Below are 17,349 nucleotides of genomic sequence, written 5' to 3' on the forward strand. Positions count from 1 at the left end.
ACAAACTTGGCTTTGGTGGATATTCAAAAATTAAAGCACGAATTGTAAGTAGGAGTAAATAAATTTATGAAAAAAATTATTTATAAATTGGAAATAATTTTGTTTAATCAAAAAATGTAGGGCTCTGAATTTAATTTAGAGGCCACGAGAGAACACCAAAAAATTGTCTTCAAGGAAGGCTATCGAGCCATGGCTGAACACCTATGCCAAGCTTCCACTGGCCCAACCCAAAAGCCCCCTGCATCATGTGAACAGGTAAATATGCAAAAAAAAGGAAAATAGAAATTGAAAGCTTGAGCAACAATCTATTTGATAATAATTTGTGCATGACATTACAATGCAGCCTCCTAATTGGAACATAGATCCTTATTATACACGGCATGATGAAGCCCCTGATGTGCATCATACTGTTGATGGAGGTGTTCATTTTCCATTTAAAAATATTTATGAAATTATTAATACAATTTAACATCTTAAATTGAACTTGGTGTAACCTTTTTTTTGTATATTTTAGAGGATACAAAATGACATGTTGGACAAGTGCCAGAGGATGTTCAAACTGATCACCATGTAGATCATGTGGCACATTTAGGTAAAAAAAATCTATGTTTTGTTCATTTAAATTAATTTTTTTTATTTATAGTTCTTTTACTTAATTAAATACATCTAATTCACTACTATAAATGGTTTGAATTTGACTAATGATGTATTTATTTTTGCAACAGACTTCCCTTTGCTATAGCGGCCACCTCTTCCTGAGAAGATGAAGAGACATGCATTGGCATTAGAATCAGTAGACAAGGGGAATGATGAGGACATTGATATTCCTCTTAAAAGAAACTTTTTTTTAAAGAACATTAAGAATTCCAAAAGGAAATGATGTTAATGAATTTTATGTGTTAATGAAATATTCATGAATGTTGTGTGTTAATGAATTTTATGTATTAATGAATGTTATCATGTGATTATAATGATTGAATGTTATATTTCAAAAATGGTTGAATGAATGAATGAATGTTATTATATGTTAATGAATTTTATGTGTTAATGAATGTTATCATGTGATTATAATGATTGAATGTTATATTTCAAAAATGGTTGAATGATTGAATGTTATATTTCAAAAATGGTTGAATGAATGAATGGGGAATGAATGTTATTAGATGCTAATTAATTTTATGTGTTAATTAAAGTTATTGTGTGATTATAATGATTGAATGTTATATTTCAAAAATGGTTGAATGAAAGAATGAATGAATGTTAGTAGATGTTAATGGGGAATTTAGAGTGATGTTGGGGTGGGGTTGGGGGGGGTTGGGGCAAGAGGAAAATGAGCTTCCACCTTCACGTGGTTGTCCTTGTTAAGTAGAGAATATTAAACTATTCTCAAAACCAAGTGAAGCTCAAACTAAACTAAATTGAAATAAAATTTCTAAGACCAACTATATATAATCATCTATGCCTTATTAGGCAAAGGATCTTGATTATTTTATACACACACACTTCGTAGCTTATAATTAACCACTAAAATCTTTTCTTCTAGTTCATTACCATTCTCATCAAATTTAGGTACATACATGGCACGCCAAGAAAATGGACTATTGGATTGTCCGATTTAGATTTTTGGATATAAGATTAATGATTTCTTTCTCACACAACTCTTACTCTTTTCTCTTTATCAAGAAATAGTTGGCTTTTCTTATTGGAAGAACTAGCATCCCATCAGGCTATAGTTTAGTGGTAACTACCTTCAAGATTCCTCTTATTTTTGTGAAGGTATTTAGTTAAACTATTTCAAAGAAATCATGCTTGATTTTTTCCAATTTTGATTGTACTTCATTTTGTTGGTTCAATAACTACATTTGCTTCACCGAGGTGAAAGAAACTTTGCAGGGTTGCAAAGGAAAGTATAGGAGAATAGGCATAGGCTTCATTGAGTTGTGGAACTGTGCTAGCAGCAAATGTTATTTTGGTACCCCAAGGTCCTATGGCATAAGGTCTGAAGTTCCACTATCACCCTTATATTCTTCTTCTTCTTCTGAATATTTGTTTACAAAGTGCAATGATAAAGGTTGAAAGTTGTAAATCATTAGAGTTATTTTCAAATGGGGATTACATGTTTCTTAAGGCTCTGAGTAAGAAAATTCTATCTATGTTTTTCTAGTGATTTTTTTGACAACAATTTAAACAAGACAATACCTGAATCGTTCGCTAGTTTGACAAACTTGAAGAAACTGTGAGTATCTCCTTCAAATTTTAAAATTGTGCACTCTTTCTTTTCCTAGTTGTTGTTGTTTTCCTTGTTTTCCTAGCTGTTATCGATTTGGTTTATTGTTGTTTTAAAATATTAGAGTACATTTCTTAGGCTGAAATTTGTGAGAATCCTACATCTAGAATCTTTGAAGATCTTATTGAGTATTTTTTGTTATTCCTTCGTCAGAGTGAAGGGCTATCAAAACACCTACCTTATTTCCTTCGAGCTTTTTCATTGTTAGAGCCGAAAGTGCACATGTCACTACTTCTCAAACCACTATTAAAAAATGATGTAAATGTTGTCAGTAGTTTAAGGTATTTTCTTCTTTTATTTTCTTTTATTATTGTGAAGCTAGTATTTTCCAACAGTTCTTATTTATTGAACTTGGAGGATAGACATAATTAGATCCTTGATTCAAAAAGGTCTCTTTTTGGCCTTTTTTTGCTAGTTTTATATGCACGCTACTTTAATTTTGTATTATTTGGTCACTACGGGAGTTTTCAATCTTATGCATGCAATTTGCAAGTGTCATATATTGTTTTGACATAGCTGGAAGAGGCCACTGATGTTGAAAGAATAATGGAGGAGCTTGGATATGGTTGTAGAATTGATGTCGCACATTGCAAAGATGTTGTGTCCTTGTTTTGTGCATTTACAGAGCATACTATTTCCAAGATAATTAGTTTTATTGTTCACACTCACACAGGCCTTGTTGATGTTCATGGCACACATAGAACATTTTATTCTTCACTTTTTAACGGTTCCACAACTGATTTTTTGATGGGGAGGCTTGGGATAGACTAGCTAGTCTATGCTCCTGATCCTCAACTAGTATCTAAGTGTTCTTCTGAGACCTCTAATGGTCTTTAGGATTCCTTATTTACTCAAGGATCCACTGACCTGTCCAAACCTACCCACCAAGTCAAGAGTTCCAACTTCTCAACATTCCAAGTCTACTCTCTAGCAACCAACTCCCTAAAGGCTTATAAGGTTCAGTAGGGTGCTACACCATTCCAAGTTCTAACAGGGATTGTGATGAGTTTTAAAGAGCTTTTACAACCTATACCACATGACCAAAGTGATGGAAAAGTTGATTTGATACTTGATTGAAGACTTTCTTCATAAATAGGGCTACTAGAGGAGCCCCAATTAGGCCTCCTTGCGGATTTCTAGGGCTTTTACCAACTTCCCTTTAAGGTTTTATCACAACTGATAATAAGAAAAATTACTAGTAATGACCCATTCTCAAACATTTTTGGGGTCTCAAGCCTTCAACAGGTCGTACAATGCCAGTATTAAATTATGAGGGTTTTTTAGGGTTTTATGGATTTCCTGTTGTCCCAATTTTTTCAACCCCTTCCAAAGATCCTCCAATTTTCTCCTCCACAACACTTGACCATTTGATACCCCTCTTGAATCCCTCAAAAGGGTTCAACAAGAAATTCACTTCTCTACCTTGTTCAGGCTTGTTTTGTGTTTTTTTCTCCTTGGCCTAGTGTTGCCATATGCACCTAGGGCAAGGAAAATAAATTAATTGTAGGTGCATCCAAGGCCCCTACATTTGTGTACAAAAAAAATAGGGTCTACACTTTAGGATTCCAAGGTTCCATGGTTTTCCCATAGTGGAAACTAAAGATAAGCCCCTTCTTTACATGACACACCAAAACTAACAGAATATTGTACAAATGAAAAGAATTTAACAAAACACTTGCCAAAACTTGAAAGAACTAATTTAATGCTTTCATAAGGAATTAATAACATTGTACACACTATTCCATCCAACAAAGACCACAAAAACCACACTATTCTCTTCAAAAACTATATAAAATCAATAATTGTCACTGTCATTCAAGGCATGGTCTGTTGTTCTGTACAATGGCCGCACAATAACATTTTCCAACCCTTGCATTAGGGTTCCCCAATACTTTTATAGTCTTCTCCACGGTTCTTGTGTTTGATTAGGGCTTTTTAGCCTCTTAATAAAGTTAAGAAAACAAAAATAGAAAAGTTACTAGCAACTTTTTGCTGCTTGAGCATATTTTGCTCATACATTGCAAATGACCATTGTAGGTCCTTCTAAAGAAAAAATGTGCTCAAATTCCAACCAAACACCTAACCCTAGACTTATAAAAATTCAATGAACACATTGTGCATTCATGAAGGCATTGTGCCACTTACACAGAGTTAACTAACTGAACTTGAACTTTTAAGACCTAAACACACCAAATGAGCTTTTAAGTTCTTATTTTACTTACAAGCTTCTTATGAGAAGTTGAACACAACAAAAATGTGATACTGGGAGTCCTTGGAAGGGTGCTCCTGCACCACTGTTCATGGTTAACCTTCTAGAATATAGATGTTCTTTTAGATTCTATTAAGGAATTGGTGAGTCTTCTATGATTTACTTAACTTTTTGCAAAGCTATATATTTTATTTGTGTCATACTTTAAGGAGCTTTGGATGAAGTTGATACTAGTTGTTACTGCAGGCCCTAGACATTAGTTGGGTTAAAATAATGGAGGCTTTAGATCATGAAGGGTTTTATATACCAAATCAACAATCATTCTCAATGTTGATGTCAACCTATGCAAAATATTTCCAAGTAAACATGACAAAGTTCTATATCACCAAATCCTATTTGCATGCTTATATATTTTGTGCATTTGTGTAATGCTTCCTAAGTAGGGAAAAAGAGGGTTTGCTAACCATAAATGATGAACTAAATATAATTTTTTTTGGATTTTAATTGCCTGCAGGATCCACTTCATGTTCAAACATTTTGTGGAAGTGAATATGGAAGAATGATGAAGGTTAGCTATCATTCTTGAAATTTTTTGTATCCACATTAGCTGAAATTCTGACATTTACAAATTCAAAAGGCTATAGGTGATAGCTTACAAGTTCATCTATTTTTGAGAAGAGAGAGTACAGATAGGTTTGAGGAGAGAGAGAGAATGTTAACCCATAACTATTAACCTCTTTTAGTTAAGGTCTTAATCTTTTAGTTAAGACATTAACCTTTTCAAAGTTAGTATTTTATTTTTTATTTTGAATTTAAAATTAAAACACTAACTTCAAAATACCATGACTTTTGACTCCATAGCTTCGATTTCAAAAATTCAAAGTGTAGGATGAAGCTCACAGCGAATCAAATTAATTAGAATCATGAGACTACCAACAACTGGGTAAACACGTGGCCAATTTAAAGCTTAAAGTTGAATGTTCATATACCCATTTTGATTAAGAATTTTGAAATTTGAATATGATAAATACTAGGACAAAAAATCCAACTTCTAATCTTGAACTTCAAGTAATGGAGTAAGAAGATGAATAAGAAAAACACACAACAGAAATCCCCACAAATTATATATAAAGAATATATTCTTGGCATATGCATTTGCAAGAACAAAAGACCTAAACAGAGAGGGTTACATTATTAATATTCTACTAATGTAATTAGTTTTGGATTACAACTTAGAACTGTCAATTTCCATATAATATAAAAACCTCTCCACTTAAAAAAATCTAGTAATTAATATTTTTTACACCATACGATAAATAAACTATAACCTTATAAATTAGTGTTAGGTTTTATATATATAATTGTAGTCTAGAAGATAGCAATTTCGAAGTAGCCTGAATGATGTAATTGTAAATGCATATTCACAATGAGATAGTAATTGTCTGATTCGATTAAATAAATTAAGAATTAGAAAGAAATTTCCAGAATGTTGGTGACATTTAATAATGAGGTGCGTTAAAAATGGTGTGTGTTGGTTGCCTTATGTTCTCTCACAACGAATAATTGGTTCCCTGATCTCTATTGGGCAGTATTGGGGATAGCTAGGGAACCTCATGTTTTCCTTACCCTCCACTGAATTTCAAAGAAAAAACTGGAGAGGGCCATGTAATTTAAGTTTTATTATCATAGAGTTTGTTTTTGGATTAATATTTAGGTTATTGTCATCATTATTAAACACATAACTTGCAATTTTCAGGCATTGTCTCTTGTGTTGGACATGACACCCTTTTCTTTTGCAATTGAACTTGCATCTTTTGCATCTAGAAGGGAGTATTTGAATTTGGAAAAATGGCTAAATGACAATTTGAGCACTCATAGGGATACCTTATTTTAGGTAAAGGTTTTGAATGATGCTTATCCCTTTCAAATTAGTTACAATGAGCAATGTTGTATGCTTTTTTAAGTGACATGGATTTTATTTGTTTAAGCAAGCTCTACCTAGGGGGCAGTACCCATTATATTGACCACCAAAAATTAGATAAATATGGTACCAAGAAGATCCTCCAATACATCCTCAATGATAAAGGTATCAAATACCCTCACCAATTGAGGCCAACCTAGCTACAACATCCTCTGAAAAAGGGTTGTCATTAACTTGACAGAATAACAAAACTTTTCCATATCATTAACTTCAGCAACACAGTTCTTGAAGATCTTCCAAGCTTTTTTCATAACCTTTTTCTTTTCCTGATCTTTGGGAGCAAACAATGCCTTTAGCAGCCCACTCCATAGATTGGAATCCATCACGTCTAAGGCCACATTCACTTGGTCAAAGAGTTCATCCGCAAGAATCCTTCTGATCATACCATTGACAAGTGTCGGGTGACCTATAACTTGAATGATGGGTAGGAAAAGGTCGTGAACAAGGTTTCCATCATGAACATGATGGCCAAACTAGTAATCTGCCCCCAAAAGTGCAATCATGGTTGCCTTCTCCCTTTCATTTTCTTTGCAGAAGATGCACTGCAACTACTCTCATGGAAATTCCCTCAACTCCACTTCCTATAGGCACTTACAATTGATACCCATCACCTGTGCCATTAACTCCCTTACCTCTATAAATTGCAAGTCCTGCAACCAAAAAACTGGAGAGATCTACCATATTGAGGGGTTTTCTTTCAAAAAATTGGTAGTACCAAAAAAAATGGCAAACACTCTGGACTTGCCTATGGAGGTCGTCATTGTAGCCGCAGACACTCCAAACTTGCCTACGGAGGCCACCATTGCAAAGCTTGAAGGACTGCAATAGTCACATGCAATAATAAGGAGAATGTCCTTCCTACCTATGCCAACATGATTTCCTATTGTATCCCTGCACCCTGTCAATAAATTTGATATGTATTTTGTTTTGAAAGGCAATTCATATTTTAATCGATAATATAATAATTTAAAAAAAAATTGAACCGGACGTTGCAATTTTGATGAACAGGATGACACCATTTCTATTAGGATGCTATCCTTGTGACGTAAGTTTTCGCAACTGTTCATTGCCATTATGATGAGACGGAGCATAGCATTTCAATGAGGATACTATCAATTCGACATGAGTTTTGACAAGTATTCATCACAATTTCAACGACACAGAGCATAGCATTTTGACAAGGATTGTTTCAATGCTTGCAGGCTAAGGTAGATATCCCAACAATAGTTTCATCGATATATCTACAATAGTAACCTCTAAATTTTGACAAACATTTTGGGTGTCGCAAGCTCAACAAAAAAAGATCGACGACAGTGTTCGTCGATTTATCGACATGGTGGTGTCAAAATTGCGACGAATCCTCGTCGAAAATTGGGTCTAAATTTACTAGTGTATAAAGGACTTAAGATCAAGGAGAATAAAATAAAAAGGTAGAAGATGATGCGAATAAACTCAAAGTACCTACACCAATAAAACCTCAAGTTGGTTAGATCTTAGATTTGAGAGTTAAGAAGAAGACTGGACAAGGTGTCTACATGGAACACTTGATCAAATAGAAGCACCAACCTAAATATGAGGCTACTTGGGTAGAAAAGAGTGACTTCAAGAAGTTGGGAATTAGTCAGGAACTCTTAACTCTAGGCATAACTTGACTTCTTTGTTGCAGGGGGGAATGATGTTGGAGCACCTAGGGTATTGGTCTAACCCTAGTTCAATTTTGGCTTGTAGTGGTCCTGGCAAAACCACAAGTAAATAAGAGTTATTTAATAGTCACAAGTAAGTGTGTTTAGGTTGTTTATAAGTTCAAGATTTCATAGGCACAAGATTCCCTAAGTAGTTGTCAATTTAAGCTTGTTATTGCAAAAGTTGTTTAGGTTCGTTAAAGGAGGTCAAATTTTGACTTTGACTCCAACATAAGCAGGAAGGTGCTCAAAAGTGTTCAATGGTTTATTGGAACCAAACTTGGCCCATGGGAAGTGGTCATAAGTCTAAAATGTATTAAAATGCAAAATTGTAAAAGTTGTTCATGACAACTTTGCAACTTTGTAAAGTTGTCATGACAATATTGTCAAAAATCAAGATACTCACCAAGAATCAGTTGGAGGACCATACAAGCATATGATACACATGCACTAGGGCTATATAAGATCATTGCATACCTAATTGAAGGGTTGGAGGTCAGTATGTACATATTTGTCATTATGAGCGAACAGTAATAACAACAAATTTGATCTCAGTCACTTTGCAAGCCCAACATCCACATGTTAATGGATTGACCTGGGAGTTTTGTTTGCATGGTTAGATAGAGATTCCTTTCTATTTTTGTGGTGTTCCATTTGGTTTCAATTTCAATAGTTTTGATAGGTGTTTACAAAATCTTTTCACTATCCTATAGAGTAACAAGTCTAAAAATGGCTCGCTCTTAATTTCCATGAGTTGGATCATCACAACCACTTGGAATCAAGTAGAGCATTGTATATACTATTTACATATGCATTTTAGAATTGTTTTAAGATGGTTTTCTATTTCTGGTATCAATCCATAGGTGAGTATGGATACACTCGGCTAGGTGCTTGGAAGGTTAAAGAGCTTGGATAGAGAAGTTAGCTTATTGGTTTGTGGCAATCAAGTGTTGGAGCATGTAGACCAATGAATCAAGGTCCTTGGAGAAAGATTTGGTTGGAAGTTCAATCCATTTTCATGCCCATTGAACTCTTGAAAAAATAGATTGTGTACAAAAACCTAAGAACCCTTAAAAATAGTGGTGATTGTGGAAATCAGGTGTACGGGTAAGTTGGGCACCTAGAACCTAGAAAATCTTTGAGCTCTCACAAAAAGTTATCAGGAATCCTAGTTGTTTTGGAGTCATGTTAAGTATTTATGGGATTTATTTGTAGAAAAGGAAATTAGGAGACCTAATTGGGGTACAAGGGCTACTAGCCCTTAAAATAGGAGAATGATCCACCTTTGGTAGACATCTAATGCCACCTTGTGTGGTTGATAGGTTATCATATGCATATCTCCTAAATATCATGCATTGCCTATATATTAAGGCATACCTGCATTGTATTTCATTGGGACTTTTACTGTATTAATCAATGTTATTGAATTAAGTCAATCAAATGATCATATCATTTTCTATCTCTTTTGTTATCTATTGAACTTCTAGATCTTGGCTTTTTTCATTCACACCTGCGATAATGACAATGCCATGAGACCGTGTTCTTTTGAGGTATCTTGTAAAATAACTGATATGCCTTGTTTGTTCCATTTTTATGCAATTTGCAATTATCTCATTTCATTCTTGAGATGGCATCTCTCTCCAAGGTAGCATGTCAAACAATTTGGGTGTGTTGTTTATGATTTCCATCTTGCATGGATGTCCACTAGTGGTGCTATACCTTATTGAATGTAAGTATTGAAAACTTTGTATGAATACCCCTTTCTAAAATTCTTTGAAATTAATTTACACCTTATATGTTTGGAACTTGGGCACTTTAAGATACACCAATCTAGTCTAAATATCTATTGTGTTTTTCTTTTATGGTACATTTGATCATTTTTACTCTTTTCAAATCAGGTACCAACACTAAGAGACAAAAACCAAATAATAAATTGGCAAGATATCACCCCACAAAGAGTAATGATGTAATTATCAACTTAGATAAGAACAACTCCATTTTTTTAATTGATAATTGTTAATGTTTGGTAGCTTCTGTTGGATAACTCTATGGTTATTCATATAGTTATATATGAGATATAATAATATGTGAGATATAAGCTTATTATTTTATATATATATATATATAACACAATTACGTTTGTATTATTAATTATCTATTTATTGAATAGACATGTCTATTCATTGACCTATGCCTAATATAAATGAGAGGATGTTGCCTATGGAAAACATATACCTTATTACAAGAAATGCTTAGTACATTTGCAACAACAATCCGAGAAACTTAACATGGCATCAGAGCATATCGATTACTGGGAAATAATTGAATACATCAAATCTGGATATGTGATGACAAGAAAAAAAAAGCTTTTGATTTAACAATATTGAAGTTTATTTTTGAAAATGAAACCTTATCATTTTTATGAGGAGAGCACTCAAACAAGATTTTTATCGATAAAATCTACAATCCATATTTTTTTGTTCAGGATTCTATCAACTTATATTGAAAGGCGAAGTCTCTGTGTGACAAAATTTGGAAACATGGATAAATTTGGCACCATTGATAATGTCTACACCAGATAGCAATCATATTCATAGTTTGGTATAGTCTTGGTCGGGATATTATTTGAACAAACTTCATATCTATAGAAGACACATAGACAACATCTCTGTGCAACGCATCGTCAGTCAAACCAAACACATTGAATGTCATAGGAATAAGAGGATAAATGTAATGCACTAGAAGGAACTTGACCAAAATACAAGATCTATCATATGTAAGATGTTCAAACCATTCTTTATACTTGTAAAAGGCGAGTATTTTCTCTTTCCTTGTAAAAGGTGAGGCTCTATAGTGACTTTTACTGATGGCTGAAATGAAAAAAAAAATGAAGATATTTTCCTGACAACTTGAGGAGACGGACTTTATAAGGAAAATCAAAATAGATGGTGGTTTTTCCAGAGGATGTACAAATTCCTGAGAAAATGTGTTGTTCACTATTGGTTTGAATTGGCAAGAATCGATAGTGGGCAGCATTCATAGTGGGACCAGGGCATCACACAGGGTAGCAGTCATGACAAAGGCTTGATACCGAGGGCATCACTGTGGTAACGGAGACACAAGTAGGTAACGGAGACACTATGGGACAAAGGCATCACTCCGAGCAGTAGACACGATAAACAGAGTTCAGATTCCAAACAGGTTCGATACCAAGGGAAAAATGAAGACTAGGCCCAACCCACAGCAAGATAGTGGCAAGCCTTTAGACCAGAGGGTGTCCCAAGGCAGTTTTCAAGGTGCACGTTTTTCGATTTTCTTTTTAAATATATATTTTCTCTTGCTACCTTTTTTTTTTGTCTTTCGTTCCTTTGATGAATGGAAAAAAAAATTGTGGATACACAAGCAATGGGAAAACAAACTGTGGATATGCAAAATATGGGAAAACAAACCATCTCATTGGTCAAAAACAGTCAAGAAATTCTGGTGCACTTTGAAACTAACCATTTGGGGCAAGTCAAAATGGCCTCACTTGGCAAGATAGGGAAATATATTTGGGTCAACGTTAAATAGTTTAAGAGCATTTTAAAACATAGACTTGCTCGCTTGAAATGTTCACATGAAAAGCAGAAACACAAGTAGAGATTGCATAAACAAGAGAAGAAACAAAAAGATGCTGTCAAAATGTGCCCTCCTTGACACTTAGGTGGTGACAGTCATTTGTGTAGTAGCAACAACTTTGTTGACCCTGTCATGTAAAGCCCTACCTCCACACCTCTCGCTTGGTGCCCAGATCTTTATGTACAAGAACTTTTAAGGGCCAAGAGGAGGTTGGAGATCCTAGAGGCTAAGGAACAAGAAAGTTACCGCAATATATAGGTGCTAATTGCAAAAAATAAAGCTCTTGCAGACAATAACAACATTTTAAAAGCTCAAATTCCAACGCTGCAAGAAACACTTTTAGTAGGGAAGCTTGAATGGCAGAACATGAAGGATAAATGGAAAAACTTGAATGCTACATTGGAAGAAAACAAGGTCACAGCAAATACTGAGCCATCTCACAATAAGGAGAGAATGATTCTTCACGCTAGTTCACTGGGAAAGGAAGAGGTTGAAGAGGAAAAGAGAAGTTTTTCAAAAATCACCACAACTTGGGGCCAAAACAACAAACACCTTGATTTGGTAAGGGAAGAGGCAAAGATTCGTGTGAACACACAAGATAGAGAGGTCAAGGAAAGACAGCTTAGGGAATCCAATATAATTATCAAAGGAATAAAAGATTATGGTGAATGCGAACATACCCTCGACTTAACGAGGGATTTCCTAAAAGAAGTGTTGTTGTGGAAAGGTAAAATCTGCCAAGCTTGGAGGGTTGGAAAACCACATGTTGAGAGAAATAGGCCCATCAAGGTAGTCATGCCCAATATTAGCGACAAACAAAATCTACTTAACAAAAAACAAATCTTGAGGGGTTCTTGCTTCTTTTTAGAGGAGGATCTAACTATGAGACAGCAAGAAGAAAGAAGGATGGAAATGGAAAAAATCAAAACAAATAGAAACGAAGGCAAAAGAGCTTGGATGTTCAAGGGAAAAGCAATTATTGCTCATTTTGGCCACCACCCCAATGAAGGGCAGCAAGTAGGCAACAAAGGGGCGACAAGTGCGACAACAAACACTTTAGCATGTAGCGATACAACAAGATCAACAATCACGCTTAGTGATGATAACTCAACTTTGAGTCTTCCATATCAAAACAAATAGCAATCAAGCTCAACCTAGGCATCCTTAAGTTTAGTTTGTTGGAATTACAGAGGTTATCCGTGGAGACGTGGGCCTCGGTTAGGGTCTATTGTGGAAGGCAAAGACATTATTTGTCTCATAGAGACACATGAGCATGAGGGATGTAAGACCCCATTGTTTGAAGGCTATCGGAGGTTGGTAGTGTGGAATGAGGTAGGGGGAAATGGTAAAGGTCATGGAGGTATAATGGTTCTAGTAAAAGAAAGACAAGGTCATGCCATTCCATTGGAAAAAAATGATTCTAATAAATAATTTATATGGCTCAAAATCGTGGAAAATAACACTTTTCTCAAGATCGCAACTTGTTACTTTGCTCCACATGTATCTAAAACTTATAAAAAGTGTGGCTTAGATCACAATGACCCCTATGCTGCATTAAAGAAAGATGTTGTTGTTTTTTCGCAACATGGAGATGTTCTTCTTGTTGGGGATTTCAATGCTAGGACAACAAATCGACAAGCAATTATTTTCAGCTTCCAAGTAAATGATAACCCTATTTGGCTCACAGAAGAGATAAATCATCAATGGGAAAGAATATCCTAGGATGCTAAAGGCTGCAATCATTTTGGGGAAGAATTGGTCACTCTATGGCACATTTGATCTAATAATATGTAATGGTTTGGCTAGATGGGCTAAGTCAGGCAATTTCACTTGCAACACATAATGGGGCAAGTATAGTAGATTATGTAATTTGTTCGCAGAATTTGTATGAGAATATTGAAGAAGTTGAAATTGGAGAGCACATTTGGGATCTCAAATCAGATCATAGACTGTTGTACATAAATCTATATTGGGCAAAGGATAGGCAGATTGGGGCAAAAAATCAAGGCCCTCAACACCCCCTTTCTCAAGGCAGAATTTTGTTGACTTCAAAAAATAGTAACACTTTCAGAGCTACTCTTGAGGAACTTTGTATGGGACACCCTATGTATAAGCATGTTGTTAATAGTCATGATTTATCAAATCTGATTCATGAGGCTCTTTCAAAATGCAAGAGAGCAAAAAATAAAAAAATTGAAACTAATTGTTTTTCAATCAATGCATGGTTTGACAAGGAATGCAAGAGGGCTAGGAGAAACCTAAGGGAGTCAAAGAAAACTAGCCTTGACATTAAGGTCTACAAACATATCCTAAAGAAGAAGAAAATTGATTTTATGTTCACAAGGAGAGAGGAGCTAATTTTCTTTGGCAAAAATAACCCCAAACTTTTTTGGAAAGAACTCCAACCAAGGAAAAAGAAAATTGAAAATAATATTACTGCTACCCAATGGTTTGAATATGCTAAGAAACTTTATGAACAAGAGGGTGGAGTGGGACAACCACCTTTGGTCAACGATACTACAAATCTTTTCACTGTGTAAGAGATAGAGATAGGGATTAAGAAGTTGGGTGGAGGAAAAGAAAAAGACCTTATTGAGCTTCAAGTAGAATATCTGAAGTGGGGTATGAAAACTCTTGCACCGCACATCACTGAAATCTTCAACAAAATCTGCCAAGAAGGGTTTCTGAAAGACTAGACAATCAGCCTTACAATTTCACTTTTTAAGAGTGGTGATGTTAACAACCCCTCCAACTACAAGACTATAATGATCAATCCCCTCTTTGCTAAACTTTTTGGTAGCATTATAGAAATTGGGATCAACAAATGGGCAAAAGAAAACCATACACGTGCTAAAGGGCAAGCTGATTTTAAGCCAAAGCACTCGACAGTGGATCATGGTGTCACTCTGAGGCACATTATCGAAAAAGAGTGGGAGAAAAAGGAAGAGCTTTTTTATTTCTTTGTTGATTTTAAAAAGGCTTTTGAAATTGTCCCTAGAGACAAGCTTTGGCTCAGGATGGAAGAATTGGAGATTCCTATGCATCTTAGAGCTGCTATTCATAGGATGTACAAAGAGGTGAAAGTCAAAATCAGAACTTCAGATGGCATTTCAGAATGTTTTAGGAGCGATATCGGGGTCAAGCAGGGTTGTCCTTTATCTCCTACTTTGTTTGGTTTATATATTGACAAGCTAGAAGAGTGGTTAAACATGCAAAAGGGTGAAGGCATTCAACTAGGTGAATTTGTTATAAAGCTGCTCCTATATGCGGACGATCTCATTTTGATTGTCAAATCTGCCTGTGGTTTGCAAGATCATCTATCTTCTCTTGAGAGCTTTTGCAGAATGGTGGGGATGCAAGTCAATATTAGCAAGACTAAGGTTATGGTTTTCTCTAATAATAAAAAATAGCATCAACATGAGTTTTATTACAACGGAAGTGTTCTTGAAGAAGTTACGGAGTATAAATACCTTGGCATTGATTTCAACAAAAAACTAAGCTAGTCTAATTGTAGGCGTAAAAGGACATTAGGTGGGTGGAAGGCTTTTTATGCTCTTTAGAACAGGTGTTGTGAAGTGGAGTTGTGGGATTGGAAAACTATCCAAGCTTTGTTTGGTCTTCTTGTGCTGTCGGTTGTTCTTTATGGGTGTGAATTATGGGCCAGCAACACTACTATAGCACAATGGAAACAAATCGAAGGAATCCAAAAGTGTTCGATCACAAGAAAGTTTAAAATCAAAAACAATGTTCCATATGATATCATGCTAAGTAAAATGGGAGCTGCTCCTATTGAGGCACTTGTTATGGTTCGCCTTTTAAGCTATCTAAAAAGAATCAAAAAAATGGAAGAGGATAGATGGCCTAAAGTTGTCTTTAGTGATACACTATGTAAGTGAAAAAGGACATGGATGAAACAAAACATCAAATGGATGAGTAAATGGAATATTCAATTCAATATGTGCCCCACAAATAATAAAGAAATAAAGGTCTTTGTTATGGAGAAATTCTACAAGAGAAATTAGGGAAGTGAGATCGGGAGGAAGAAAATATATTATATAAATGAGTTCAACCCGACTTGTGATCAACTCCAAAAAGCGTACGTAGGAGCCAACATTTCTTGGAAGGCTAAAATTCTTATCGCTCAGCTGAGAACCAACTCGCACCAACTTCGTTGTGAGACCAAGCGTTGGAAGAGGCCAAAGGAGGCGTGGGAAGAGGCAATTTTTAGATTCTGCAATTCTGGGAAAGTGGAAACTGAACAGCACTTTATTTTAGAATGTGAGGCCTACAAGGATAGCAGAGATAAATTTGTGGATACTATATGTGACAGTTCTTGGCATAACCTATTCAACGAAGAGTACATTGAGCAATTGGATGGGCTCATCATCATCTTACACAAGAAACAAATGGAGCTACTTAAGTCTGCTTAAGTTGTCTTGCTGTCCCATAGGCTATTTTTAGCCTCGTGGATGTTAAAATTTTATCTATCTATCTTCCAGACTTTACCTAAAAGACTGAGATCACTAGTTCTTTCTTCTGATACAATTGAGAGAAGGAACATGATGCTTCAGATTCATCTGAGTAGGCCCAAAAGCTCGGATGATGAGGGATCGAAACCTACGGGTTTAGTTTTATGCCCCGATTATCTTGTATTGGCAGATCTCTCATTGCAAAAACCTTAGGTAGTGTATCCATCAGAATATCGTTAAACTTGTTGGCAAAAGGTTGAGGAGATAGGTCAGTGCTAAAGTTCATTTTTGTGTGCACTGCAATTTGCAAAATGCTATTTATGGTCTTCTGAGTACACCCATTGTGGGCTTTGGGATATCCACCTGGATTTGGAGTACGTAATTCAGCTAACCATCATGTAGATACATGGAAGGAGGTATAATCGAGACTCACCATAAAACATTGACTAAGCATTATGCAAAGGTATTAGAGGCATCAAGGATTGATGTTTAAAGGTGCATAGTGAGGTATATTTTCGTGCTAATACTCATTCCATCGTACATCAGCATATACAAGGTATGATATGTTATGAATTAATTTTTTAATACATACATACATACAAATATATGAAAAGTATATGTAGAAAGATATATATGGATATATATAAACTTATATTAATGTCTAAAAGAATGAAATATTAGATAAAAGGATTGTTTTTTTTTTATGAATAGTCATTTTCTATTAAAAAAAATACTCAGATTACAATTCACAAAAAAAGGGTCGGGGGATACAAGATCACCTCGCAAATGAGCTCATACGGCCGAAGCCAAACTAAAAACACAGTCACAGCCAAAAACATAAACTATTCATCAAAAAAAACATATAAGGCAACCTCAAGCTGCCAAAGCAGTGCCAGCCGAGGGTGGTGGATCATCTTTGTCATAAAAACCCCAATCATCTTTGGGATTGGGGGGTGGGCTAGGAACAACCTAGCCATCATCAGTAGTAGCAGTAACAGTGGTAGCCTCCACATCTTTAACCTCTAGCCGCAAAGGAGAGATCACCAAGTCTAGGCAAGGCCACTTCCCAAAATGTGCACGATGAGTACCAAGAGGAGGATTCG

Source organism: Cupressus sempervirens, chromosome 5 (genome assembly GCF_028749045.1).
Source record: "Cupressus sempervirens isolate cs-2001-9-10 chromosome 5, ASM2874904v1, whole genome shotgun sequence".
NCBI lineage: Eukaryota > Viridiplantae > Streptophyta > Pinopsida > Cupressales > Cupressaceae > Cupressus > Cupressus sempervirens.